At 38.2% G+C, this 26,845-nt stretch overlaps 1 long non-coding RNA gene across 1 annotated transcript; it reads right to left on the bottom strand.

The window, feature by feature from the left end:
• Positions 1-18,334: 18,334 nt before the first annotated feature.
• LOC139791817 (uncharacterized) lies at positions 18,335-20,195 on the bottom strand. Its single transcript, XR_011724034.1, has 2 exons — positions 20,028-20,195; positions 18,335-18,936 (listed from the first exon to the last, which is right to left on the bottom strand). It is a non-coding gene; the product is annotated as an uncharacterized lncRNA (long non-coding RNA).
• Between the last annotated feature and the right edge of the window lie 6,650 nt (positions 20,196-26,845).

The raw sequence follows: 26,845 nt of genomic DNA, 5'->3' as shown, positions 1-26,845 counted from the left end.
TTCTGTTCATCTGGCCATATGAAACCACAGTAGCCAGCATGAAGGCAGCTACACAGGCACATGTGCTAGTTTTAGCCTCTGTTTCTGTACAAGACAATTTAACTCTTTCTCCTCTCTGCTGGGGACAGTCTAGATCCTTTCCTCAGAAGTATTTGAAACAGGTGTCACGGAGATGCCACTGGCATTTCCAGTAGTGTATGGAGATTCTCACGGGTATTTCAAGTATCCCTACACTCACTAGTCTGTAGGCATGTAAGATCCTACAGGCCCTGTCATGATGATATAGTACCTTCCCCCATTTAGATATAGGATAGCCATAGCTCTGCTTATGTAGCCATTTGAAATTGTTTAAAGGATTATTTGATAAGAACACACTTTCATGTCAAAGCTGTGATTGCTCCTTCTCAGCACTCATAATGAGACTGTCAAGAGAAACAGGGTGTAGTAAAAGATTGTTCTAAGTAAAGCTGTGAGGAGTGGATAATATCTAGTAACTGTACTGCTGCACAGGGATATAAAAGCAGTACACAGACAGGCTAACTTTAGTCTAACAAGGTTCACCACTCCTCCAGGATTGCTTCAGTGCACTTAAAGCCAGGCTTCTGCTCTGCTCCATCTACAGTGTAAGGCAGATTGTTTAGGCAGTCCTCCCCATCCTGAAGTCTGCCTTTGGAAACACAAATGAGGAAAGAAGTTGGGCTTGAATGACTTTTCAGACCAAGTACTTGCAGCCACCATAGCCCCACCACTGGGTGACAAAGTCTTCTCTTGTCCTTCCATCTTCTGTCACCACTGACCTGAGCTGCCTGTCTGCCAGGTGCTCTGCACAACACACATAAAGTGAGGAAGGGAAGCATAGATAATAACTCTCAGGGGCTAAAGCTCAGGTAAACATACCAGAGCTGCTCATTAGCTCAGGCAAAGCTAGCAATGTAGCTGTGGCAACAGAGAACATGGGGCAAGGTGCAAAGGCTAATCAAAAAGCTGTCAAAATACTTGGGTAGTTAGCTCATGCTGTGTTATGTGCTATAAGGGCATGGTTGCTACCAGTACCTGGGGAAGAAGGCATGGGGGCCATCTGCACAACCTAAAGTTGTTCCATGAAGCTATGCAAGGCAAAGAGCTCTCAATCAGAGACACATTATGGGGATGGAGCCTGTCCCTTACCAGGAGATGCTACTTTTACCTTACATGCTATACACCCAGAAGTCCTTCATACTCAGCAGAGGAATATCTGAGAGATAGCAATATTGTACAAGTGCTTGCATTTTAAACCCCCCTGTGCCCTCCTAGTAGGGACTTTTCTCCACTAGACATTTCCTCTGGGCTTTCTGGAAGTTCAGAAAAGGCAAATGTATTTCTCACTCCTTGCTTTTTCTGCCAGTATTACCCGCAGGGGGACAGAACCCCCCTGACATCATCTTAAATGTTGCCTTCAAAGGAATGCTCCTGTGTCTGAGGAAAGCTCAGCTGTGTAGACCATGGCCAGGCTGATTGTGTTTCACAACACAGAGTTCAAGTTGGAGGGGAAACAAAGCAAAGTACACGTGCTGCAGTCCTATCCACCGCCTCTGACAGAGACGGCATTTCAGAACCTGAATAAAAATACCACCTTTTTCAAACAGTAGTAAGTGGTGTTGGATATTTAACCTGTATTCTGGCATCCACAGTGCATGATTAGCTTTAATATCAGAGATGGTGAGGAGTCATCTCTGAGAGACGGGCACCAGGACTGCTAAGGGAGCTTGGGCTATCTGTAAATCAGGACAGTGATCTCAGGCCTAACTTTGGAATCAGAAGCTCTGGTTTTACAGCACCAAAGCTCAGATCCTCAGAGACATTCAGCTGCTAAATTCTCATTGACCTCTCCATAAGATCTCAGGGTTCAAATTTTAGCATTTTGGGACCAAGTACTTGAGTATGTTCCTCAAGTCTTTCTAAAACCAAGCTGAATCTCCCATGTGTTTCCAGCTAGTATCAAAGACTGATGATAGAATTCAAGGCAGATTATTTTATATAGGTAATAATAACACTGGGTCTGCTTTGTGTTTTTGAGTGAAAATCCAACAAGAACAACTAAATTAAAATCTTTTTCCTGAATTTAATTTTTAGGTCATACTCCAACGAATGCTGAAACAAATTGCAACCACAAATGCTAAAGCTACCTATAGACTACACAAAACAAGTAAATATAAATTGGAATTGCATTTACAGAAATACATTATAGTAAAAAAAATATTGGACCTACAGAATGAAGAAAACACTCAGCTCTACCTGCTTTTTAAAATGCTTTCTAATTTGAATAAAATTTTAATCTGATCTTATTTTACTCAATATGCTGGATCCAGGATGTTCTAAGAATCACACTTCCATAGCATAGAAGTGTTAAAAAGCCCAAAAAGCTTTTAAAAAATTTGTTCCAATAACTTTAAAAATTAACAATAAGCATACATTATTAAAAATAATTAAAAATAACACCATGTAGTATAATTAGTTGAATATTTTTTGTGTGTGTGTATGTTATAATACTAAATTATTTGTTTTTTAAAAGGATTTCAAAATCACAGGGGCAATTTAATGTTAAAATTTTGTTGAGATATAATGGTGAAGAGTGCCTTAGACCTTAAAATGTCTTGTTATGCTGATCTTGTCAGTTCATATACACTGATCATGTGGATTGGTATAATATTACATGTAATGGAGAATGAGAAAATTTCTGAAATCCATGCTTGAGGATGGAAGGAAAACCAGGTTTCAAGAAGTGGCTGGTAAATACTGAATATGAATGTATGAAACACCTTTTTAAAGGAAAGAAAGGCTGTTAAACTTTAAAAAAACCAAGAACACCTCAATTTCTGACTGAGCAGAAACTGTAGTCTTGAAATAGAAGATCACAAAAAACTTTTTACTTGCCCACTGGCCAATAAGTTGGCCACGAATATTTTTGGCATTAGGCAGTTTAAATTAAAACCACAGTGCCCTATTTAATAATGAATTTTTTTGATACCCTATTCCAGACACTGTGAAGTTTGAATGACAGAGCCACATCGCAGGTTTTAATTCCAAGTGTAACCTGTGGAGAGGCGCGAGTGTGTGAGCAAGAGCATTCCAACTGTGTCTAGGGTATCTGGATTGCCAGACTTCAAATCCCCAGTAAACAGCCCGTTGCAAGCCTAAAAATAGATGGACATGTGCAGGACCTGATGCAGCAGCTTTTAGAAGGAGGATTCCCAAGCAGGGGAACAAACAGAGGCATTAGGAGTTCAGTGAGTTATTATAGCTGATTTTCATTTTGGGTTCTCTTTATTGCTGTCTACATTGTTGTCATGCTATAAATATTATTCTGAGTCAGGACACCAGTTAGATACTGAGAGGACTCTGGAAAAGAATTTTTTCAGCCTTTTCTAGCCACACAGTAAAATTTTATCCTAATTGGTTTTTTTCTTCCACCTAATTATGAGCAAAACAGTTACTGAAGAACAATTCTAAAGCTCTGGTCCTTACTCTTTGATATCAAAACTCCAGGTAGAGAAGGACTTTGGTCATTTCCTCTCACTTGAGTGAACCAACCTCCTGGCATCTAGGAATACCTGAGTTTCATGGCATCCAGAAATCATTCCTGAGTTTTCAAGAATCCTCAGGGGTATATGGAATCAATTTACCCTATTGGCATAGTTTTGAGTTGCATGAAAGCCTTTCAGAAAGAAAGGAGAGCTCCACAGGCCTTCTTAAATATTCCCTTGCCATAGCGGGCTAAGCTGTACGGCATATGTGGCTTCCATCAGACATGGATGAGGGAGAAATTAAGTGGGTGTTCTATGGTCTGGCATACAAGGGAATAAGAGAAAGGTTAGCAGTATCTGAAAAGGCTGTACTCTTCTAAGCACCCATCTATGAAATGTCAGAGGCCTTCTCAAGAAATGCTTTTCCATTGCACTAAAATTCCTTGGTAAAGGTCTCATTATCAGTACGTCTTACCCCTTGGTACTCTCACACAATGTGATAATTAGTTGAAAGTGATAAAAACTAGAATAGCAAAATACTTGCTCATTCGCCTGGGAGGCAAAGGCAAACAGTTGTAGCTCTGTTGAACTTACATGCATGTACAGCTTATCAAATAAGTGCATTTGAAATATGATTTATGTATAAAGCTCATGGTGTTCTTTTCTGACTATCACTTTGCTGGGATTACAGTGTAAACACGTTATATAAAATGTTTTGAAGCCTTAAAATAAAAAAGACTTGGCACTTGTTATGTATGCCAAGGATTTGTATTGCAAATATACATACGTGCTGAAACAGTCGTATTTCAGCATCTTATAGTGCCTTACATATGTGGTTCATCCTTTCCAAAGGGTTTCATTGCATGGATGTTTTGAGCACTGCTCTATTTATATTCATCCTGCAGCAAAGTACATTCAGAAGGTACTGCTATGACTTCAGTACCTGTTTTGAAAGAACTGTGTTTTGGTGTATTTATGTCTTACATACATACTTAAATCCAGTATAATGACTGTGGGTAGTTACCATGAGGGTGTGTATACCAGAGACATTATTCATAATACAGCACACTCCACCAGACATTTCACCCTGCACAGAGCACGAGGAGCATTACTATTACTGTAAGATACAGACAGTCTTAAGGGATCATATGTTGAGTATGTCATAGAAATGTTAGTATGATCAGACTTTAGTAACGAGCAAAAAAGTGCACATCAAATTTTAAAACACAAAAAATCTCAAACCACAGGGGAAGTAATATTTTTTTCTCTTGCTTCCTGATGGGAAAAGAAAACAAATAGTTTCTTTCTGCACTGAAGGAAAGCAAGGTGCTACAAACAGAAGAACCTACATGTTCACAGTGGCTCATTTCTACAGGAGAATCCATTTTTTTACATTTACATATGTGAATCCATTTTTTCTTTTAGGTTTGTATAACTGTAAAGACAATGGACACATTTCAGTACCCTTTGATACCATCATTTCTCCTCTGTAAGTCTCAAATACTCCATTTTTCTATTTTGAATTGAAATGTGGCCTGAAGCATGAAATTAGTATCACTGCTCAGGGTGGGTCAAACCCAAAGATTAAAATCTGGCCTCATTTGAAATTTACAGAAACTTCAGTGGTTTCCAAAACCAAACTGGGGTCCAAAGCCAAGCTCCCATTCAGATGGATATCAAAGCTCATCAGAATGATGAATATCTCCTAACTTCTCGTTAGCTGTTCCATGATTCCTATGCTTGCAACTTCACCATAATTAGGTTAAAAACCTAATCTATCCCATATGGATTTGAGAATAATGTTGTGGAATGTTTTAGGGTGTGTGTTTTTTGTTTACCCCACTCATCTGATTTACCGATGGAAAGTGCGGAAAAGAAGCACACTATGAAGTTAATGAGTGGTAAAGCTTAGTACATGATTCAAGGAAGTTATCATGGAAGAAAAAATGGGGAAGTTGTGAAATATGTCACAGAAATGTTTATTAATTAGCAAATATCACTTTCTTGAGCAAGTAAAAAACTAAAGAGCAAATGGAATGTCTCCTCCCAGTACGCATCTCTGCCTTCTAGCAAATTGCTGTCTGACATTCAAACCATGCTACTCCTGGAATTACATAGTGCCCATACTGAACATATATTCCATACACTGACAGACATGAGTGACACAGGAGCCACAATGCCTGCAGGGGGGTCCAGAATGAGAGGGGAAACAGACCTTCTCTCTGGGATAGACCAAAAAAACAAGCAGCTATATACATTTGCCTAGGAGCTCATTCTACCAGGATTTTGAATACCTCCTAAGCATCTGGAACCCAGTGCAAGCTTGCCACCTAGGCCCACTCCCAGCTGAGGCAAAGTCCTGAGGACTTCTGCCAGGAACTGCTTTGCAGAATGGTGTTGGACCCAGGTCTCGTGCAAAGGCTTTGGCTAGCACCCTAACCACCAGAAAATCCTTCCTCTTGTTGTTCTTTATCATTCAAATGCTGAAGAATGGTCTTGTGGTTTCGCCCCAGCCGGGATCAGGGGAGGTGGAGCCAAGCACCCCAGGCGTAGGGAGGTGCAACAGGAGTTGTAATGGGCTAGAGGCACACCCGCCCTGAATCAAAGGTGCATTTGCTTCCTGGCTCCTGTTCCTGGCTTGGACCCTGAACAAGTCATTGGAACTGTTGGTGCTTCTGTTTCCTCACTCCAGTTTTAGGGTAACAAATGTGCCCTGCCTCCCAGGTCTGCTGTGAGGTTCCACCAATGGAGGCTCCTAAAGCACAGAAATGTTGCTGGTCAGTGTATGTAAAATGCACTGCAGTTATCACTAACGTTACTGGGGGAGGCCTCAGATATGTAAATACAGACATACGTTTGGTTTTATTGGTTTGTTACGTGTCAGCGAACTAATTGCATATTACTGTGTCATTAGTCTTAAATAGTATTCTTTCCAGAGTTACAGAATTGCTCAGTCAAAGCCTTGGTGAATATCTTTAAATAATTTGGGTCATTTTCTCCTCCATATGAATGAGTGGCTGTGGTCTGGCTCTCAAATTTTTGTTAGGTAAGGTTTCAACCACCGCTGTCAGCCAGTACAAGTTATTCTAAAGTGAATGAAAAATTCATGAAAACTAATAACCTGGACTGCTAGCCATATCCCTTCTTCTGCTCTGGAGCTGCCCATCTGGCATTCCTGGAGGGAGGATGGGCTGTGGGAAGGGTAAACACTCTGTGGTTAATTGGTAGGGCTGCATCCTGGCTCCCATCCCACTGGCAGCTCTCAGGCATTCCTGGTGCAGCTCTGACTGCTGCTGCATCACTGGTGGCATCAGCCCAGCTTTAGATGGGGCTGTACAGGTTGTTGCTGTTTTGCCATGCAGCCAATATATTCCTGAGGAACTGAACTGGGAGGAAAGAGGGAAATGTTGGTATTGTACAAGTCAGCCTGTTGCCTACGAAAGGCATATCTTTCCCTTGCCAAAAGTCAAAGTTTACTATATACAAAGGAGGCATTATAGCTTCCCATAAAAAGGTCACAAGAATCTTTTGTAATGGCAAGTACTGTACAGCCTAAATATAGGCTCTCTCCGAGCATTCAGATAGTATGTAGATTAAATTCTGTTTATTAGTAATGTGTGGGTTGCTGCAATACAAAATCCAAGAGCTGAAAGAAAACCAACCTATTCTGCATGTAGCTATGTAGTTGGAAAAAGATGTTGTTATATGAATATTAAAGCTGAGGACGTTCAATTCATCTGCAGAGTCTTCCAAGATGACTCATTGATCCCTCAGCCTCTTATGGAAAATGTGTGTGTTTTGTTTGTCTTCCTTCCTTCTTCAGAAGTGTAGTCTGTGATATGTGCATTTGGGCAAGTGGAAATAATTTCAAGTGAGCTTTTTATATATTTCATAAACACGCTTATTTGAGAAGTTCCTGGACTACACATGCCATCATGTAAAAATTCCCAAGTATAGAATTACATTACAAGCCATTACTATGTAAAAATATGTTAAGATTAGCTCTTAATTGCCTTAGGATCAATAATGAACATCTGAAAAGTTCCTGAATACATATTCACAAGATACAGTTTTGCAGGCTTGGCAGAGTTCTTACCCAAAGGTGATAGAAGCTGATTAATTACAATCAACTATAATCCTGTTAAGAAACCAGCAGTCATTCAATAATATATCATGTGCTGCCTAGAGAAATAAAAGTGGGGATTTCTCTCTGGTCTTTCTTTGTAATGTTCCTGAAAGCTTCTCAAATCCCAGATCTATGTGGTTGCAACTAAGAAAACTTCATGGTAGAGAAGTGCCCTCAAGTCAACTCATCCACTCAGCCAGTGGTTACAAAAAAAAAGAGTACTTGTAGAAAATGATGGAATTTCCAAACCTTATCTTGGCCCCTCTTAATGTAAAAAACCTGCTCGGCCTTTCAAGCATTGCTGAAAACCTGGCAGGCATCACAAAAAACAAAGCAATACGTATTAGCTGTGCTGTTAGACATCCACTTCTAGGAAGCTCTGTCCTTTTGACATTACAGATCTTGAAATAGGGAATTACTGGCAATTTTAACATCACAAAACTGAGCCAGCTTTTTCCATGGAAAAGGTTTTCCCCTTTCTGGATATACTTCTGACTATTCAGAAACAAAACAGTCCTTATTTACCAGTATATTTTCTATTCTGTTCTCAAGAATTATTCCAGCAACATCTCAACTGAAAAAGTATGCAGGTTATTATTAATAAAGACCATCAGAAGTAAAGCAGTTTTGCTATCTGATTTTTTTTTTTTTTTTTTTTTTTTTTTTTTGGTGAAGAAACAATCATTAACTTTTATAGTTTCAGCTCATATTACTGCTTGCACCAAATGGGGCAGCACCCACTTCCACTGCAAACATGGCAAAACATTTGTGGAAGACAGGTGTCATTTATTCTTTTTATATATATATATATATATATATATATATTCATACACAGACATACGTATGCACATGGACCTCCAAGTTACATCTGTGAGGGATTTGAACTGAACAACAACAAAAATCAAAGTAGATTTGCAACACATATAGTTGTAAATTGCTGTAATGGTCATGCCACACAGAAGACTATAGAAAAGTCACACTAAAAAAGGTATCAATATGAAGACTGTATTTTGGATGCCAGCTGTGCAACATCCCTGTATGTTCACCCTGCATTGCTTGGAGCAACGCACAACTGGGACACCACTGACTGACACTATCAGACTCACCAGGAAAAAAAAAACAAATAACGTCACTGGCAACTGAAGAAGCATTTTTTTTTTTTAAGAATGTGTGGCTGCTGGAGGCCATGATTCTGGTGGGGTGAGATTCCTCTCCTTATTTTTGCCATCTAGAAGGTAATTGTCTTATCTAAAGTTGTCACCTTGATTCTCTCCAGGGAAATCAATGGGGAAGTGGCCATTCATCTTATTCTACAATGATTGTCTGAGGTAGATGAGCTGCCCTTCGTAGGTATCTCATTCTTTCCATTGAATGCAGAGAGCCAAGGTAGATTATTTAGATTTTGTCTTTAATTTTTAGGTGATTAATTGTCAGTGAGACAAATACCACCTGGCTCCCATGGGAGAAGAGTCAAATCTCATACTGCAAGGACAGCAGAAGGAACATGCTCTTAATATATGGAGGCTGCAGGCCAGAATATGATTTCCTTGCACCAAATCCTAAAGTTTGGAGAGAAGGAAAACCTCTGAAATAAAGGGAATGTCTTTATTCAATAATTGGTGAGGAAGATTTGGATTTCCTGCCCTGTCACTGTCTTTGAATTCCTCATTGCTTCTGCTTATATTGACAAAGATGGGCTCTTCAAAAAAATATATTAGAATTCCCTTTTAGTAGATCTAACAGTTGGTCTAACAGTGCTGCTAAGTCAAAGAACTGTAGATATGTTTCCAAAAGCATTTTCTTTATGAGATACTGGTCACCTGAGAAGAGCATAACAGGCAGCTCATGTGAAGGAAAAACAGAACAACAACAAAAATCAGAGTAGATTTTCAAAGCATGTATTTGTAAATTGTTATATTATCCATGCTATACAGAAGCCCACAGGAAAGTCATACTAGAAAAGATATTATGAAGACCATGCTTTGGATGCCAGTCTTGAAACACTACTGTATGTTCACCCTGCATCTCTTGATTATCCATCCACTAATTCATTGATTAATTTAACTCCCTTATGCAGAATCTCTCTTTGGTCCTGTCGCCTTTTAATAGCCATTTGATGCTAACCAAGAGCAATATGGACAGAGGTGAGTGAGCAACCTGTGAAGACATTTGCCCTTTTCACAGACAGACAAGGCAATGGTAGATCACTTGCTCCTCTGACCACTCCATCTCAACTCAGGAGAGGAATTCAGCATGGCCATGTAGAGGTCTCAAGAGGCTTTGGCATCACTTGAAACTCCAGGAAATCCAAACTGAGGTACTCTGCCTACCTGGACAGGCTTGCAGATGAAACTTATCCAAGTCCTTAAGACTTTAAAGTGATACTACCAGATCATTGTCTAGAGGCAAACATGGTATGAAAGCTAGACACAGGCCTGATGGAGAAACTCATGCAAACTAATTTGTTTTACAGCAAGATTAATTATCAGAACAACCACAGTGTGCAGGGCTGAGCACTGATCTAATCAGCTTGGCATGCATGTTTTATTCTACCACCCTCCACTGAATTAATTCCCTCTGAAACAGGTGTCAAAATGAATAACTGAAAGGGGTAGCTCCATTACGATCGTTAGCTAGAAGATTTAAATAATGTGAGTAATCTGATCAGAAATAATTGATGACATTTTCTTTAGCAAAATTCTCAAAAATACAACTAGCAGGAAGCAGCATAAGCTGAACTAATAGACTGATTTCTCTTCATGGCACTCTTCCAATCCCATTTTAAAATGTTGACCCTGTTGATGAGAGAGTTGTGGAAATTTTGCCACTTGGTTGCACTGAATGAAGAACTGATGATGGGCACAGCCACCTTTTTACACATTTCTGTTTCACTCCTGTTTATGGTAAATCCTCCTCTCTACACTGAGAAGATCTCAGAGAAGGGAGAACAGGACTGCAGCCTGTCCTGAGCTTCTTTCACCAGTAATCTCCTGGAGCTGCTTCTGGCAGCTTTCCTAGTTTTCTCCTCTGTATCTCCTCTGTCTCTCTGTGGTATTTCTCTCACTTTTAAGCACAGATAGGGTAGGCTAACCTCTTTGCCCCCTAGGCATGCCTTGATGACACAAGACAGCAAAGGCCAGCCATCCCTGTCCCTACTCTGAGCCACACAGAGCAGCAGAAGGATGTCAGTGTTGTGCTGCACAGAACCTGGGTAGGTACCTGCACTACAGACATACTCACTTAAGTTTTCCACAGCACACTAGTGACTTGGCAATGGATTTATTTTGCCTGAAGAGCTTTGCTGTTTCATCTACACCTTCCATACAGAAGCTCAACTGTACCTTAAAATTATCCTGAGTCAAAGAGAGCTGTGATATTAAGCAATGCCTGAGAGGGTTATCTTACTAAGCAGAAAATTAATGTAGCACATTGATAGAGTCCCTGACCCAATCAAGGTATCACTTATCAATCCCCAGTCTTCAAATAAATAAATAAATAAATATACTGTTAAATCTTCTGCAATTTTTACTACATTGATGACTATCCTTGTTTATGCAAAAAAAATTAGAAAAAATTGATTTTGGTATCTTAATCTCTGTTTTATATCTAGCTTTCTGTTTCTGGAATTTACAAAGATAGTAAATATCCCATAAATCTATAACCAAGCTATTGAGAAAGAATCCATGAAAAACAAATGCAATAAGAAATAGAGAATCTGGTTTCTCTGTCTGCTTAAGAAATTTCTGGTCACACCAAAGTAGTTTGTTCCAAACAAAGTAGTACTTGCTTGCCATTTATCTATTGCATGCAGAAAGAATTTGGATTTTTGCCTTAAAAATATTTATAATCCTGGCATGCAAAGCTGCAGGTAGCAGTTTTGTTTGGTTTTCCTCTTGAACAAAACATTTAGTTCATGAGGCATGCATTTTTCTTAAGCATATAATAGTAAACTATTTAAATCATAATTAAAGAAAAGGCTAATTAAAAGTGTTGTTAAAAATTATGCATTCCAAGCATTCTTGAACTGTTTTGAATGCCTGTTGAAAAACTTCATTTATTAGTAATTCAGGCCCAGTGTATCTCATTGACTTCAGTAGCAATCAGTTCTGATTTTTAAAGAGGGTACATGTACATGCAGAGATAACAAAATAATACAACTTCTAAATCCAGAGACATTTTTAAAGAAGACCTTAAACTGTCTCCCCATAGTCTCCTTTTTCAAGAAGGAGCCTGAGCCTTTATAGAGGGGTGAAGGACACTACATGCTGGCTACAGAAAGGCTCAAGTAAGGTCAAGTATTTTCAAAAAGGGAGCAAGACTCAGCAGAACAATACATACACAGACTTGGTTTCGCCTAGTTGGGAAAAATGTAGCCTTTCCCAACTGCAATAGTTAAAATTAATAAAGTAGTCTTTATTTTCAACTTCTATTTGTTTTTTGCTATCTTCTTCCCCAACAAATTTCACAATGACTTTATTTACCATAGAAAAACCCGTGGTACTTTCCAGCAATATCTGAAGGATCTTTCTCCTGTCTGTCATGATGAATGGCTACCCTGCTCTTTAGTTTTATTCCAGAATCTTTTTTTATTGGACACTGTCTGCAACAGGATACTGTGCTAGAAAGGTCTACGGTCATATTCAGTCTGGCTGGTCTTATACTATGTTCCTACAAGAGATGCACAGAGCTTTCCTGCTCTGATCTTGTGCAAGAAAGGTCGGATCCCACAAGTATGAAAGTGACAAGCTGGGCATGTCATAATCCATGCTGCTAAAAAGGATTTTTTTCTTTTTTACTGAAGTGGGTGGTAGCCAATTTCTAAAGCTGAGCTCTCAATAGAAAATTCATTGTAGCCATTACTATAAATAAGTTAATTTTGTCTACAAGATATTGCCAAACACATTTTGGGGTTCAAAATGCAACAAAGATGATCAGAAATTGGTAGCATTTTCATATGAGCAGGATAGATGAAGATTAAAAATGTATGTTCTTTGCTTGAGAGAATTTGAAGTTATGAAAATTCTAAATAATGTAAAGAGTTTCGAGTTCCTCTTTTTAGCTGATAATTGAAAATGGCACAAAGATGGAAATATATGGGCTAGGACAGTATTAAGTGGAAAAGTATTCTGAATACAAGGAAGGAATAATACAAACAAGGGATGGCCTGTGAGGCAAGAGTCAGAAGGTCATTAAGTGTCCTCACCTGAACAAGGCTATGTGCCTATATTATAACTTTAGAGATGCTCCCTGCTTTGAACAGGAAATTGAAGCAGAGGAATTCCAGTGGTCAAGTCCAGCCAGTTATCCTATGATTTTTTGATAGTATGTATCTCTCCTAAAAATAGGAAGAAGTGAGGAATTATGAGTAGGGAAAGTATAATCTTTGTCTTCTCCACTAGGGACTGAGAAGAATTCAGTAGCCTCTCTAATATCTATAAGGGGATATGATGCCACTCAAAAAACCTTGAGGATGATTATTGGTTAAAGTTTGACTGTGGCCTGGACAAAAGAATGAACAAGCACCAAGCTGCTCTGGTAAATCAAGACCGAAGTATTCTCCGTGTTTGTACATAGTTGCAGCATTCTGTAGTAAGCAGAAATTTGAAGGTGCTGAATGCTTTGGCACATATGTAAATGGCAAGATGCTGAGTGGGTTTTTTTAAGGTGGCAATTTTCAGGATTCAAGTAAAAGGATCGCACTTTCTCTTGAAATATGACAGCAGATACTGGTGGTGGTGATGCTGGTGCCATTACTCTTCTATATGAATATTATAGTTCCTAAGAAAACTGCTCTAACACCTAAATTATAGAATAAAAGAGAAACCAGGGGTTTTCATGAGCTATATACTGCTATATACCAGTTTGGTATTCTCAGGACTTAGATGGTTTCAAGGGGTGAAACTAGGTGTTTTGAGAACAGTATTCCAGAGCCTCAGGAATTCTGAGGCAGCTACAAGAAGATAAATGACCTGGGATGATCTAACCAATAAGGACACGATTGCAACGATTTATTCACAGGCCACATAGGATGTTCAACATGAGGATGACTTTGGTGGTAAGGGCTCTGATTTGCAAAAAGAGGAAAAGGAGGTAAAGAAAATGTAATTAAACAGGGCAGTATTTCAAAATGGAAGAATATAAAGCTGTGAATACTGGGGTTTGGAGGGAGATTGTGTTTATATTTGGTTTATATTTATATTCAAAGCTAAATAACTTTGAAATTTATCTTATAGAAAACCTTGTATCTGACACTTAAAATGAAGTGTCTATACACTTTCTGTGCAGAAGCAGTATTTGCTGGTGACAGCTCCCAGTTTTGGATAATATCTGTAAAGAGCTATGAAGATTAGACAAATACCATGAACTTTGTCTTGCTAATTTTTATTTGTTCTGTGTTAATCAAAACAGAAGATCCTGATTGCGTTTCCTCTGCTCCAAGACACACAAGTTAAGAGGAGGGGGTTGTTTTTCTGAGAATATTTTCACTTCCTTATCCCTTATACAAACTCTATCTGGACCAAAATAATAGCCTTTCGTTCCTGAAGTCAACTTCATATGGAATCTTCAAAACACTCCCCAAGCATTAAAAAATGCAATGAAAAAATAAAAGGCCGTTCTTCCCCTTGGTGGAAAGGCCCTTATAAAATCAGATGAAAGAGAAATATGTGAAAAATGGAGTACTCTGAAGAGTACATCACCTTGAGTTTTCATCAAAGTGACCACCAGCATCACTTTGTGATTTAAATGGGTAATGAGGATAATAGCTTCACGGAGCCCCTGATAAGGATTCTGAGCAACCCTGGAAGGGAGTGAAGCAATTGCAAACACTCATGCCTGATAAATAAAGGCCTTCAGGAGATTTCACCTCTCACCTCCTCGTTCTATCTCTGCCTCACAGATTACAAGAAAGTACCCACAGGCTGTGCATCATTGTATTGAGGCATGAGGAATCCATTCCAAGTAACACCATCAGTTAAGTGTCTGAAGGAACTTCTACCAAATACAAACAAAAGCAATGTGGCAATTAATTTCATTAGTTAAACAAGTTTGTTTTCTGCAGGATTTCTTGTGCTTGGATCTTGAAAGTCAGGCGAGCTCCTGGAATATCAAGCCTTCCATCTGGGTTTTGTAGCAAAACATTGGGGCCATATTACACAGATCTGCATTCATTACACACCTTGATGTGGCTATCAGCCCCAACTACCATTGGCAGTACGTCCAGTGACACAAGGGCCAGTAATAAGTCAGCACCTGAAAATAATACAGGTCTGGTCAACAGTACACTATGGTTAATAAGTTTTATCTCTTAAGACTTGATATAGTTCTCATTTTATTCACATATGTGAAAACAAAAGTATTTTAATGGAAGTTACACAAAAATAATTGAGAATTTCAGACTTTCAGATTTAAATATTTGTGTGAATTAGTGGAAAAAAACATTTTTCAACAGATCATAAGCAATAAGAATAATTAAATTAATTGTTTCTTGTAAGACAAAGCAACCAAAAAAGGCAGCCTTTTGTGCTTAGTGTAGCTTGTGTGTTTTCTGCTTGGAATTTTCATAAACTCCCAAAGGTGTTTGGAGCCCCCTCACCACGTTATAGATACAATAAAAATCAGCCTACACTTCTCAAATGTTCTCTAAAGGCACTTCTTTCCTCTGTGTCAGGAAGGAGTGGGAAGAAGGGGAGTTAACCAGATTAATGTTTGTCTAGCTAGCAGAACGCTTGTCATCATTGATCAGGACTCTAATTTATGTGACCACATGAGAGATAGAGACTCTCAGTCAGCAGCTTTCTCGCTCACTACTGGAGGAAGACTTTGGCCAAAATTCAAACGTATTATTTATTTTTCAAAATACAAATATAGGGATTTCCCTGGTGAATAACAGCGCAGGGAGGTGGGACCAAATTAACGTAACTAGAAAGCCACATACTGGGAGAGTTACTGTAACTAGTGAAATATCTGATGAAAGCTTGTAATGTAAAACACACACAAAAACCCAAACCATTTCTTAATTATGATTCCATGTTTTGGAACTTTGAAATCCAGTAACATTTCTTATGAAGTGAAGAACCAGGTTTTCTTTGTTTCAGTTGAAGGTGAGTTAAGAAAAAGAACTAACCTCAGGAAGCAAGCATGAAAAGATGAAGTATAATTTGATACCAGGATGAAGTCCCAGGTGATAGAAGACTAAGGAACAGATAATGGAGTCATTAAGTGTTAGGGAAAAGAAGACTTACAAGGCTCATGGGATATCTTCCCAGGTGGAATGAATTGAAATAAAAGCCAGTGACTGGGTTTCACAGGAGGGAGAGCTGGAAAATGGTAGCAGGCTCTGTGAAGCAGCAGGATGTAAATAGTGAGAAGAGGTGTTCAAGGAGCAGAAGGGTCACGATGGCATTGTTCAAGAAGATACAAAGCAGGCAGAATGAGTTTCATCTCACCTCACTTTAAAAATCCCTTTAAAATTCTTAGTAAATCACTCAGGTTTCCTTTATGGTCAATAAGGACTTCCAGGAAATGAGTCACCTGACCTAATTTAGATGTCTATCTTGAGGTGGGATGAATCACACACTGAGAGTGTCTATTGATATCTATTGACTATAAAAGGAACCAGGACTTGCTTGGATGCAGACATCTACACTGTAGATGAATTCCATCCTTAGGCATTTTGCAGAGTAACTCGATCAACACCAGGAAAATCCATTATTTTGGTTCAAGCTTTGAACACAGAATGTGGTCACAGAGAATGTGGCATTGCTCTCTCACAAGTATAATTGGAAATAAGACTATTATGCTGGGGTTTCAGATAATCCTTTATTGAGTTGGGAAGGAAAGGCCACAGCAAGGCATGATACTCTGCAGAAAACTGCTGTTAATGACAATAATTAGACTGAATCAAAGTCTTTGCTTAAAAGACACAAATAAGATATGTGCTGGGGGGAGGAGAGAAGGAGCAAATAGCCTCTCTTCACTTTGGAATGTGGGATGCTGCATCTAATCAGAGACTGATATCAAAGTGTTAAAACTTTATTAAAAACAGAATCTAAACAAATGCCTTTCTCCCCTGCTCACCCTCCCAAATTCCTTAATGGAGCATTTAAATGAAAATAAAAGTTCAAAATGAGTTCAGTCACTCTTGAGAAACTTTATATCTGAACATTCAGCTATGAGAGTAATTTCTTACATATTACCCAGAATCCTTAAGAAGCCAACTTTTAGAAAGGTGTTACACATACTAGCAAAAATGTCCACATATTTCTAACATCCATTTCTTTTCAATATCATATTATAATTACACTTACAGGCTAATGAATATAACCTGAGTTTTGAGATGTTTAAATGTTCTCTGCTCTGTATTCTCACCTAGAAGCAGTGACCTCACTTGACAGAAGTGGCTCAAAATCCTGTGGGGCAGGATTTCAGACACTGCTCGAGCATCCTCAACTCAGCTGCATCTAAAAGCACAAGACTTCTCTCAGATAATCATCTTCAGTAAGATTTTACCCTTTGTGCAAAAGATCAAGCAGAGGTGTTGATTTTGGCTGCCTTGGTTAGGATCTGCCAGTTTGAGAGCCCTGTTGGAACCTCGGGTGCTTTGATAGGTTTCAGTAGTTGAAATTTTAAGTATTTTTTATTCAGCCTGTTCTGTGATAGATACTCCCTGTTGATACACAGCTTCCTTACTTTACTATTAAGCTTTTGCAGCAAGCCCTGCCTGGGATCACCCCTTTCTTTGTGGAAGTAGCTGTGTTTTTGCAGTGTTCAGCAAGTTGTGGAGAGATTTTACTGAGCTGTAAGAGTCAGTTTGTTGATCTGGGCCAGGTAAACAGACAGCCAGTGCATTTGTTGAATGTATCTATTATATAAGTTAAAATATAAGGATCTAAGCCAAATACTCATGTTAAGCAGGTGTCGTGCTCATAAAAACTCATATTGAGTCTACAGTAAAATAAGGTCACATCACCGATGACAGTAACTTTGTTTTCCTTAGTACTGTACAGCGGGAACTTTTTAACAGGATTATGACTACATTGTTGATATATCAGCAGAATAAACCCAGCCAATGTGCCGTAGGTTAAATGAGGTATATGGTAAAAATCACTCTTCAAAACTCATAAACTCCAGGGAGGCTAAAACATGGAAATATCTACATAAAACTTCCTTGCATAATTCATGGCAAGGTTCACTCTGATCTCCATTAGAGCCAATATAAGGAATACAAAGACAATTTTAAAAACAGCCAGTGAAACATTTAAATGTACTCTGCATTCAGACCTAGTGCAGAGATTCCAATGAATCTTAGAGTGCATTTCTCAGTTTAACATTTGTTTTGCTAATTCCTCCATGTCTCCATGGATTGTATTTACTGTTCTGTTGCTAATGCATTTTAAAGCTTTAAAGCTTTTAACCTTTAATCTCCACTTTTTCAAGTGAGGTTAAGTGATCTTTTTCCTTACCTTGCGTCCAAAAAAAAGGTCTTCAATCAAACATTCTTCTGAAAAGACCACACTCACACTCACCTGTATCCTCATAAGCTTCCTTTTAAATGTAAAAACCTTTCTTAATGGTAATTCATAAGAAACGAATTAAACAACTAGTGCAGAATTCGAGAGCAAAATAAACACCGTATTTTCTCCTCTGTCTTTTCACATTTAAAGAGGTAGATACAAAATACGCTTCATGGAGACTCCTGAACAGGTTGCTTCACAGCAAAAGTGATACTACTTTATTTGAAGTAGTAGTGCAATACAGCTACTGCACTGTAATATACAGATTTTACTGAGATAAATGCAAAGCTTCAGGGAAAAAACAGAAAATCGACATGCTGTATCAAGGCAGATACATTTTTAAACAAATCAACTTCAGAATCAGTTTTGTCAGTGTAAGAACTGAGTTATAATTAACTGAGCAAAGACTTCGGGAAACAGCACTCTTTTTAAACTCTCAATCTGTTTTTCCTTTGGCATTCCTCCCTTTTTCAACTCCCAACACACTACTCGTGCTTTCTAGAGGTTCCTTCATCTTTCTCTTGATGAAGAGGGATCCTGGGAGAGCAGGCCAGAGCAAATGCCCAACCTTTATAGAATGAATCAGGAGTTCATGTTCAGCCATTTCACACTTCAAGAAAAACCACAAAGGTACTTGAAAAGTCTGTGTCTAACATTCCTCCTTTCAAAAAATGTCAGTGTTGCACCTTTGTTCTTGCTCTGCATGGGTGAGGCAGCAATCTGACAACAGCAGAAGCAAAAGACCTGCAGAGGTGGGTAGGCAGGAGGCTATACAGCTTCTCTGATGAGTCTCCTAGTGAAGAAAGAGAATTACTTCCACAAATGGGACACAGAGCATAGCTAAGTCCAATTTCCAGTTACTCTTCAGCCTCTAGTTTGAAATTCCCAAGTCCCCAGTGAGATATACTGAGATTTGCTAATGGGATCTATTTATATAGTTTGGCCAGGAAATCCCTCTTCTAAAATTTTCCGTATCCTCTAACTTTTTATATTAAAGTTGTATTTGAAGAGTGAGATGACATGGGAGTGTGAGTTCAGAGAGATGCTGATGTACTGTTTCATCCTGTGTGGATTACTGAACGCAGACAGCACCAGTCTTAAAGTGAGGGCAAATAAATGAGAAATACAGAGCTAAGAGACTACAAAAACTGGGACTTGTGGTCATCAAAACCAGATCCAGAGCTGGTATTTGTGCAAATTCTTCTGCTTACCTACAATCTTGCAGTCAGTCTTTAAGAAAATCATACAGCAAAATATATTTTCAGTAACATAAGCTCAGGGTTGTTGCCTGACTATTTTGTTCACATGATAAAAACTTAGAGGAAATTTGAAACTGAGTTAGTTCTGTAACTTGTGGATAGTGGAAATGCAGTTGACTCTCAGATGATGTAACAACATAAATATCATGCTCAGTGACATTGCATACCAGCAAATATCTTTTTTCAGTGTCCAATAGTATAAAAAAAACCTTTACAGGAATCTTACAACAAGTTCGTTCAAAGATAGTATTCTGGCGTGCTTCTTTTTTCGTTTTGGTTTTAATTATAGAAATTGCTGTAATAAAAGGTTCTGAGGTAAGGACTTGTGCATGCCATTCACTCACTGCCGTGTTTAATTCCTATCACTGTTCAATCACTTGTTACTTTATTTTTAGGGGCAAATTTATAGCAAGCTGCTGGATCACATGTACCCAAGTATTTGAAGTATCTGCAGCTGCTTACATTGCAGGAGATCCAAGCTGCATTCCTGTCATGAATCATAGATTTGTGAGGGCAGAGACACAAATATATATTACAAAAATGCAGCTTACACAGCTCACAATCAGATTTTAAACAACCTTCCTAAAGGATCCATAATGCCAGAAGAGCTGAAGCACTCACTCACCAGCTTATGATGTCCTTCTTGGTAGAGGGCATCTTTAGGTACTCATTAAGAGCTTCTGCTGGGATATTTACTGGAGGCAAACAATAATCGCCCTGTGACTGGAGGTAGAAAATATAATTAAGAGGTAATTAACAGAAAATCACTCGGGACCACCTTCTCAGGGGGTTTCCACTTTCAAAAGCTGAGGCCCAGCAGATTTTGCATTGCCGTTGGTGTAAATTGTTTCCTGGAGAATTTGCTTGTGCAAATTGGACTGTTAAACCTATAACTTAGGCTGCTCTGCTACATAGGAGAACATCACCAAATTGCACTTTTAAGTTACAGGTGGTGAACAGGTATAGACAGGAAAGATATAATTTAGAAAAAACCCAAAACAGTCTGTGACAATAGCTCTATGTATCAGTGAATATCTGTGTGTGTTTGAATGGACATGGGCAGTTTAGTCCATTTTCTATCATGTTCTCTATTCTCTGAATGCTGACAATTGGCAGGCCACTCTGAAAATATTTGGAACTACAAAAGTTTCTCAACTGCCACCATGGCCAGATAATAAAAATGAGAATGGTTGGTGTTAGTCACTAGTAATTGTTCTGTGATTCAGTTTTAGCTTCCAAACATGAAGGAAAAAATTATCATGTGACACAGATATCAACCCAACCAATACAAATAGAGTTAAACAAACAGCTCATGAACAACACGTAGTCTGAAATTAAAGTTTTCCACCACTCCCTTTTTTTTCCCATTCATTGACAGATTGGAACAATTCTGAAGAAAAAGATGGTAAATTCATACATGAGTCACTAACCAGAGAGGGCTAAACCACTTGCACAGTTTGAGAATGTCCTAGTTTGAGCCAATACAGTTCTCTCTATAGTAAGACTAAAATAACAATATAAGCATGTTCATTCAATGAGTAGTAATTACAATATAAAAATGAAAATGGGTTAGAATCCCTTGTGCTGTATTAAAAAAAATCTGTAATTTTATTATATAAGAGGAGTCTCAAATGCTACACACACAATAGAGATGAGACTGTTTGATTGCAGAAAGTTCCAACTTAAGCAAAAGTTATGTTTGTGAATCATTATTTCAACCTCAAGTGGCATATACTTTATCGTCCAAAATGGCCACAAAAATATTTGTCCTCAATTTCTTTCATATTTTCCATGTCTAATATATCTTCTTGCTTTTCTTTCCTAACCTACAATGCCAGTTTAATGATTCAGACTTATTTTTCCTTCCTGGTCTTTTAACAACAACAAAAAACCCCCTCAACATTCAATCTCCCATTATCTTACAACTCAACTATGGTCATCTTACTATGTGCATTTGCTCTTCTCTTCAGGAGGAGATATCTATAATTTATTGAAGCAGGGACAAGATTCAAACATTTTCTCAGACAATAAGAAAAGACTGAAGGAGTATCTTGGGAAGCTGAGACTAATGCTTTTTTTTTTTTTTTTTTTTTCACTATTTACAAATTGTGTTTGCCCAGGTTCAGTGCTGGAAATACACCATTTTTAACATGTATATATATAATGAAATGAATATGTCTTAATGCTTTTCTAGGATCCTGCATTTGAATAAATAGTTACTAGATAGACACAACAGTAGTAAACCTGATATCAGGAGCACAGCACATGATCACACAGATCACGGAGCTTCTGCGAGTGACAGTAGACGGGGAAGGAGCCTATGCCTTTTTTTTTAATCTTTTATTTTTTTGTAGATGTCTTATCTACACTGCAGAGGGATGGATAGTTAGAAGTTCAAGTAAATACCATTTCTCAGCTCCTTCATGCAACTTGTCATCTGGGTTTAACTTCCCCCTAAATCAACAATTTATGTGATCTCTTAACGTTGAATTTGGAGATAAGAACAAAATATAGACTGACTTTTTTTTAAGAACACCTGTCTTTTATTTCTGAATAATATTAGAATATTTTCTAGGAGGTTTTAAAGGCACAGACATCTGTTCAATATCCATAGAATTCTATCAATTACTAACGAAGAATTATTTATAGGTATTGTGAAAATGTTACCTGTAAAGGGGTTTTCTGAGAGCAACAACACATTACTGTCCAATCTACACTGACCAGCACCTTTTCTCAGACAATTTCCCCCCATTTGGCACACATATGTGTACATACACGGACATACCATATGTCCCATATGTGTATGTACACGGGCACACACAAGAGCCCTGAGATTCTTTGCTGATACCAAGAGCAAGCTGAGTGCAAGACAGCTTCTTCCTGGAAGTTTTATGACCCTGCTGTTATGCAGTGCTCCTGAGTTAAAACGCCCTTCCTTGTGCAACACTTTGCCATGGAGATGGTCTCTGTTATTAAAGAACAATATAGGATTCTACAGATTTTCCTACCGTTGTTGGTTTGGTTTGATGACAGCGCCTAAAGAAACATGATATCATTTCCTTCAAATTCCTTATAAAAGTATGTTCAAATATTTGCTGAAGAATTGCAGGGCAAGCATTTTCACAGCTAATTTGAAATGTCTTTGATTTTTCTTCTTTTCAAAAACGTTGCAGTTAATCAAACAGCAGAAACATCACCATATGTTTAAAATCAGTAGAATTAGAGAATAATTTTGAAAAGAAGAAAGAGAAGAAAGATGTAGTCTATGTAACCATCCTGATTTAGACCACAGTGTTATCTGGACAAGATCCTTTTTTTCCAGTAACTCTGTAACATACCTCTGACACCTTTCTCCCTGGTCTGGATCAGACTTCTGACTGCTACACAGGTTGTGTTTTTTTAGGAAAAAAATCACAAAAATCAGAGCATGTCCCTGGATATCCCTTAACAAAAATAATAATTAAACTAATTTATTTTGAGTAGTCCTTTGAAATATATGCAAAAATGTGATAATAAAGGAATACATTTAATTGCTTATCAAGTAAAGTCACAAGTTATTATTTTGTTGAATGCGATATTTTGTCAGACTAAAGAACTATGCATTTGCATATCCTTGTTTTAGTCTTCGTATTTAAAGTAAATGATCAATCAGTGCAGAAGAGACATATAATCAATAAAGCAAATACAGTTTCCTTGTTACTTGTCCAAAGGTTGTGATTTAGTTACAGTGCAACTTAAGTTCGTTCAGTTACAGCATGTACAACAGCATAATGTCTTTTTATTGAGCATAAACCATGTGGCTGGAAAACCAAAGAGAAGAGGATTTAAAAATGCCAAGTCCAAAAAACAATTCTGTGTTAATTGGCTTTTGTACACACATTTCCCAGCACTGCATCTTGACCCGAAGCCCACAGGAGCAAATAACTGTCTTTCCACTGACTGCAGAAAGGACTGAAACAGGGTTTTGAAATTTCATATAATTATGAAATAATAATAATAAAGCCTATATTCCAGGAACATTCATTTGCCAGATGCACTACTCATACAGTGCTTCTGTTGGTGACAGTGACATTTTCCCATACACAACGCATGCAGAAGAACTGTACGAAGTAGGAATAACTCACTATGGTCAGATCCATATTTTCCTCAAAATATTTGTAAAGCAGTTTAATAAACTGCTTCAGTTTCTTAAAAGGTCATCTTTTCATGGAGGACACTCTTGCCCTTTCCTGAAACGGAAGACTTTGGAGACCAAGCCCACCGAGGTAGTAACCACCATGCTGTACACAGATTTATGCATGTGTATACACAGTGTACGTACACCACGTGTGGCAGACCATCTCCTAAAATCAGTTGTAATTCCTGGCCTGGGAAGGCTGGCTAAGGGCAAAGGGAGAGAGAGAGAGAGAGAGATTTTGTTACCACGGGCATAAAAAAATTCTGGCACCAGTGCCTGCAACTGCAGAACAGAACGGAGTAATGATAGTTTGCATTTTTTAAATTTCCAGGAGGACATATTTAGCATCCTATGGGCTTATCACTTAAAAATATATGCCATCCATTCCTTAAATAAAATTCCTACTTTTAATAACTTCTGCTTTGACCTTGCAAAACAGACAAAGCCATAATAAATTATCCCCAAAGCCTTACTTAAATCTCTTCTGAAAAGCTGCCTACTTCAGTGAAAAAAAAATAGGATGAGGACTCTTAAAAAGTTCCAAGTGAAGTAGGAAGCGACTGGCAACTGTTAAAATTGGAATGGATCAGACAGTAGTTTCTATGCACCCCATCACTAATGTCAGTCTATACAAATGAGGCCATTTAATATCTCTTCACTAAAGCCTTAAGTGTGTCAGGAGGTCCAAAATACAGCCAGCCTGGAGGAACAGAGAGCTGTCTTTATGCCCGTGAATTTTTTATCCTCTCCTCCCTTACTAAAGAGTAAGTTTCTTGTAGTTATCCCATCAGCCAAAAGACAGTGAGGTCCTAGAAGTGATATGAGTTTGGAGTTGCTGCCTACTTAAGACCAAGCAATCAACTAATTTTTTAAGTCACCTCAGTGTCCATATATCCAGGTATAAATCCTCACCTCAGAATACTTCTATACCAAATAAAGCATCTGTGACAAGAGGAGATGAAACCAAGGAACTCAGCAGAAATGGGCCCAAATGGATGTCCTGGATCCAGACTTTGCCCTCCACCAGAAAAGAACCTATGTCACTTGCTCCTTGAAGAATATTTTCATTATTAGTGCACAGTACAAAATCATTCCCTAGCTATATATTTTGCTTTACTTTGACCACAGTCACAGGGTCAGACCCATGGTACGTAATCCTGTTTTGTCTTCAATTTAAACAGTTTCTGTGCCAGTAGAGATAGGGATTATGAATAGCTTTTCAAGATGATAGCTAGCAAATATTTGGTAGGAGTACTTACTATCACTTATTAATCTCCATTTGTACATACTTTTTACAGTGTTCATCCTTGCCATTAAGTAACTGAACCCTCACCAGGGAGACCTGATCCCTGGTGTGAGGTGGGGAAAAGAGAATAGGGTATGTGTGCCAACAAGGCAAGTGAAGCACCTAAATATGGAGCTTCCTATAGCCTGTCTTTTCCTTTTGGCCTTTGTACATGTTGTGATGTTTCAGTGAAATGAGAGATCATGGTACATTCTCAAAGCATCTTAACATGGGTGGGCCCAGCCAAGTGTCAAAACAGAACAGAGCAACACAGCCATGAACCATGCAGGCTGGTAAAGAAATATTAAGATTTTGAGTAAAAAGTATGCCAATGCTCTAAAAACTGGATCCTGGGTTGTGTTAGTTTAAATTTTTTTTTTTTTTTTTTTTTTTTTTTTTTTTTTTTTTTTTTTTTTTTTTTTTTTGTTTATTCCTGTGTTTTGAATCCATTTAAAAAACCTTGTAATGCATCACAGTTTTTTACTGTACCACAGTGCAGTACTGAATTTGGAAGAATAAATGGAAGATTTTAAAATTACGTGTACCACAGATTCTGCAATGAGAAGACTTGGCATTCCTGGGAGATCATTTGCCAAATCAATTGATGACACTATGTGGATGTGGAGCTTGAGCCACTGATGGAATTTCTTCACAGAAAATGGTATGAAAGAGACATTTAGCTCTTTGCTGCAAACTTTCTGCTCCACTCTGTCTGATGCAGGGAGAGAATTGGAACTGGTGTGTCGGTAAGAAGCTTCTAAAAAGGTAATGAAAACAAAAGGAAAAGTTTAGGAAAATCTAGTAACAAATAAAAATGAAATAAAAGAATATGACTTGCATGAACTTGGCAGAGGTAAGAGAAAATGGTTATCTGCTGGGGAGTGAAAATATAAGAAGATAAAAGACTTTAAAAATGGATCTAAAAGACTTTGAAAATACATCTTTGGTTTGTTTGGCTTCTTGGTATCATAGTTTTTTGACAGATTAGATGTTTTAGTACAAATAAATTTTGTGAAGGGCTCCACTGCATTAAAGGCTTTGATCATGTACTGACCTGCTAGAACAGTACAAATCTGCTTTTTTTCCCATTAGCCTGAATTTAATAAATAGCAATAATTGCTTCTCATTTGAAAAATCACTGTTATTCCTCTGTTTCAACAGTCTCCTCACTTTCCTGCATTGCAAGCCATTTTTAGTTATTCTGATGAGTCACAGGGTTGTGCTGGCAGGAGGTTCTGTTGGACTGCCAATGTATTATTCTGCAACATTTAACTTAATTTTATTTTTGCTAGTACTTTGCCTACAATAACTTTGGCCCACTCAGTCCCAGCTTTGTTCCATCCAGATTTCAAGCACAAAACTGACATGGGAGGTTAACAGCTTCCTGAATATGCAGTAGGCACTTTCAAAAGTTAAATTGAGCTCAATTCACCTCAGTGCTGCCTCTTCTCACTTCACTCAATACCATGAGATCCTCAAGTGACTGCTTCTATAGGCATCTCAGTTAGGTGGGGTTAATTCAGGTGCTGAGATCTTTAAGTCAGTACTAAGCACTTACCTTTAAAGATGCACTGCCTTTCCCCCAGATACCGTGGCTCTGATGCAAAATTTGAGGGTGAAATTCTTGCACATTGGGCAAACTCGGTGTTCACAGTGGCACCCATGACTTACTACACATCTATACATCCAAAAGTCGTGGCATAAGGTGTAGGACTGATGGAAAATGTCTACAGTTTACCTGTCTACAAAAATTTTTACTAGTTGAAATGTATATGAAATATGTATCATTGTGGTATGCTGCCCTGTAACCACCAAATCATGCTGGGATATATACCAGTGGGCTGCTAAACAAAAGTTCCAACAACCAACTTTAATTTGCAGTGTTCTGCATGCAGCACAGTTTGGAAAGAGAGGAGCCAGCATCCTTGTGTTTTTCTCGACACATGTTTGGGTTGCAAAGATTTGCTTTCCTTCTCTGTGT

Source organism: Heliangelus exortis, chromosome 1 (genome assembly GCF_036169615.1).
Source record: "Heliangelus exortis chromosome 1, bHelExo1.hap1, whole genome shotgun sequence".
Classification (NCBI taxonomy): domain Eukaryota; kingdom Metazoa; phylum Chordata; class Aves; order Apodiformes; family Trochilidae; genus Heliangelus; species Heliangelus exortis.
The sequence above is the reverse complement of the archived record's forward strand: the minus strand, read 5'-3'. Positions and strand labels throughout refer to the sequence as shown.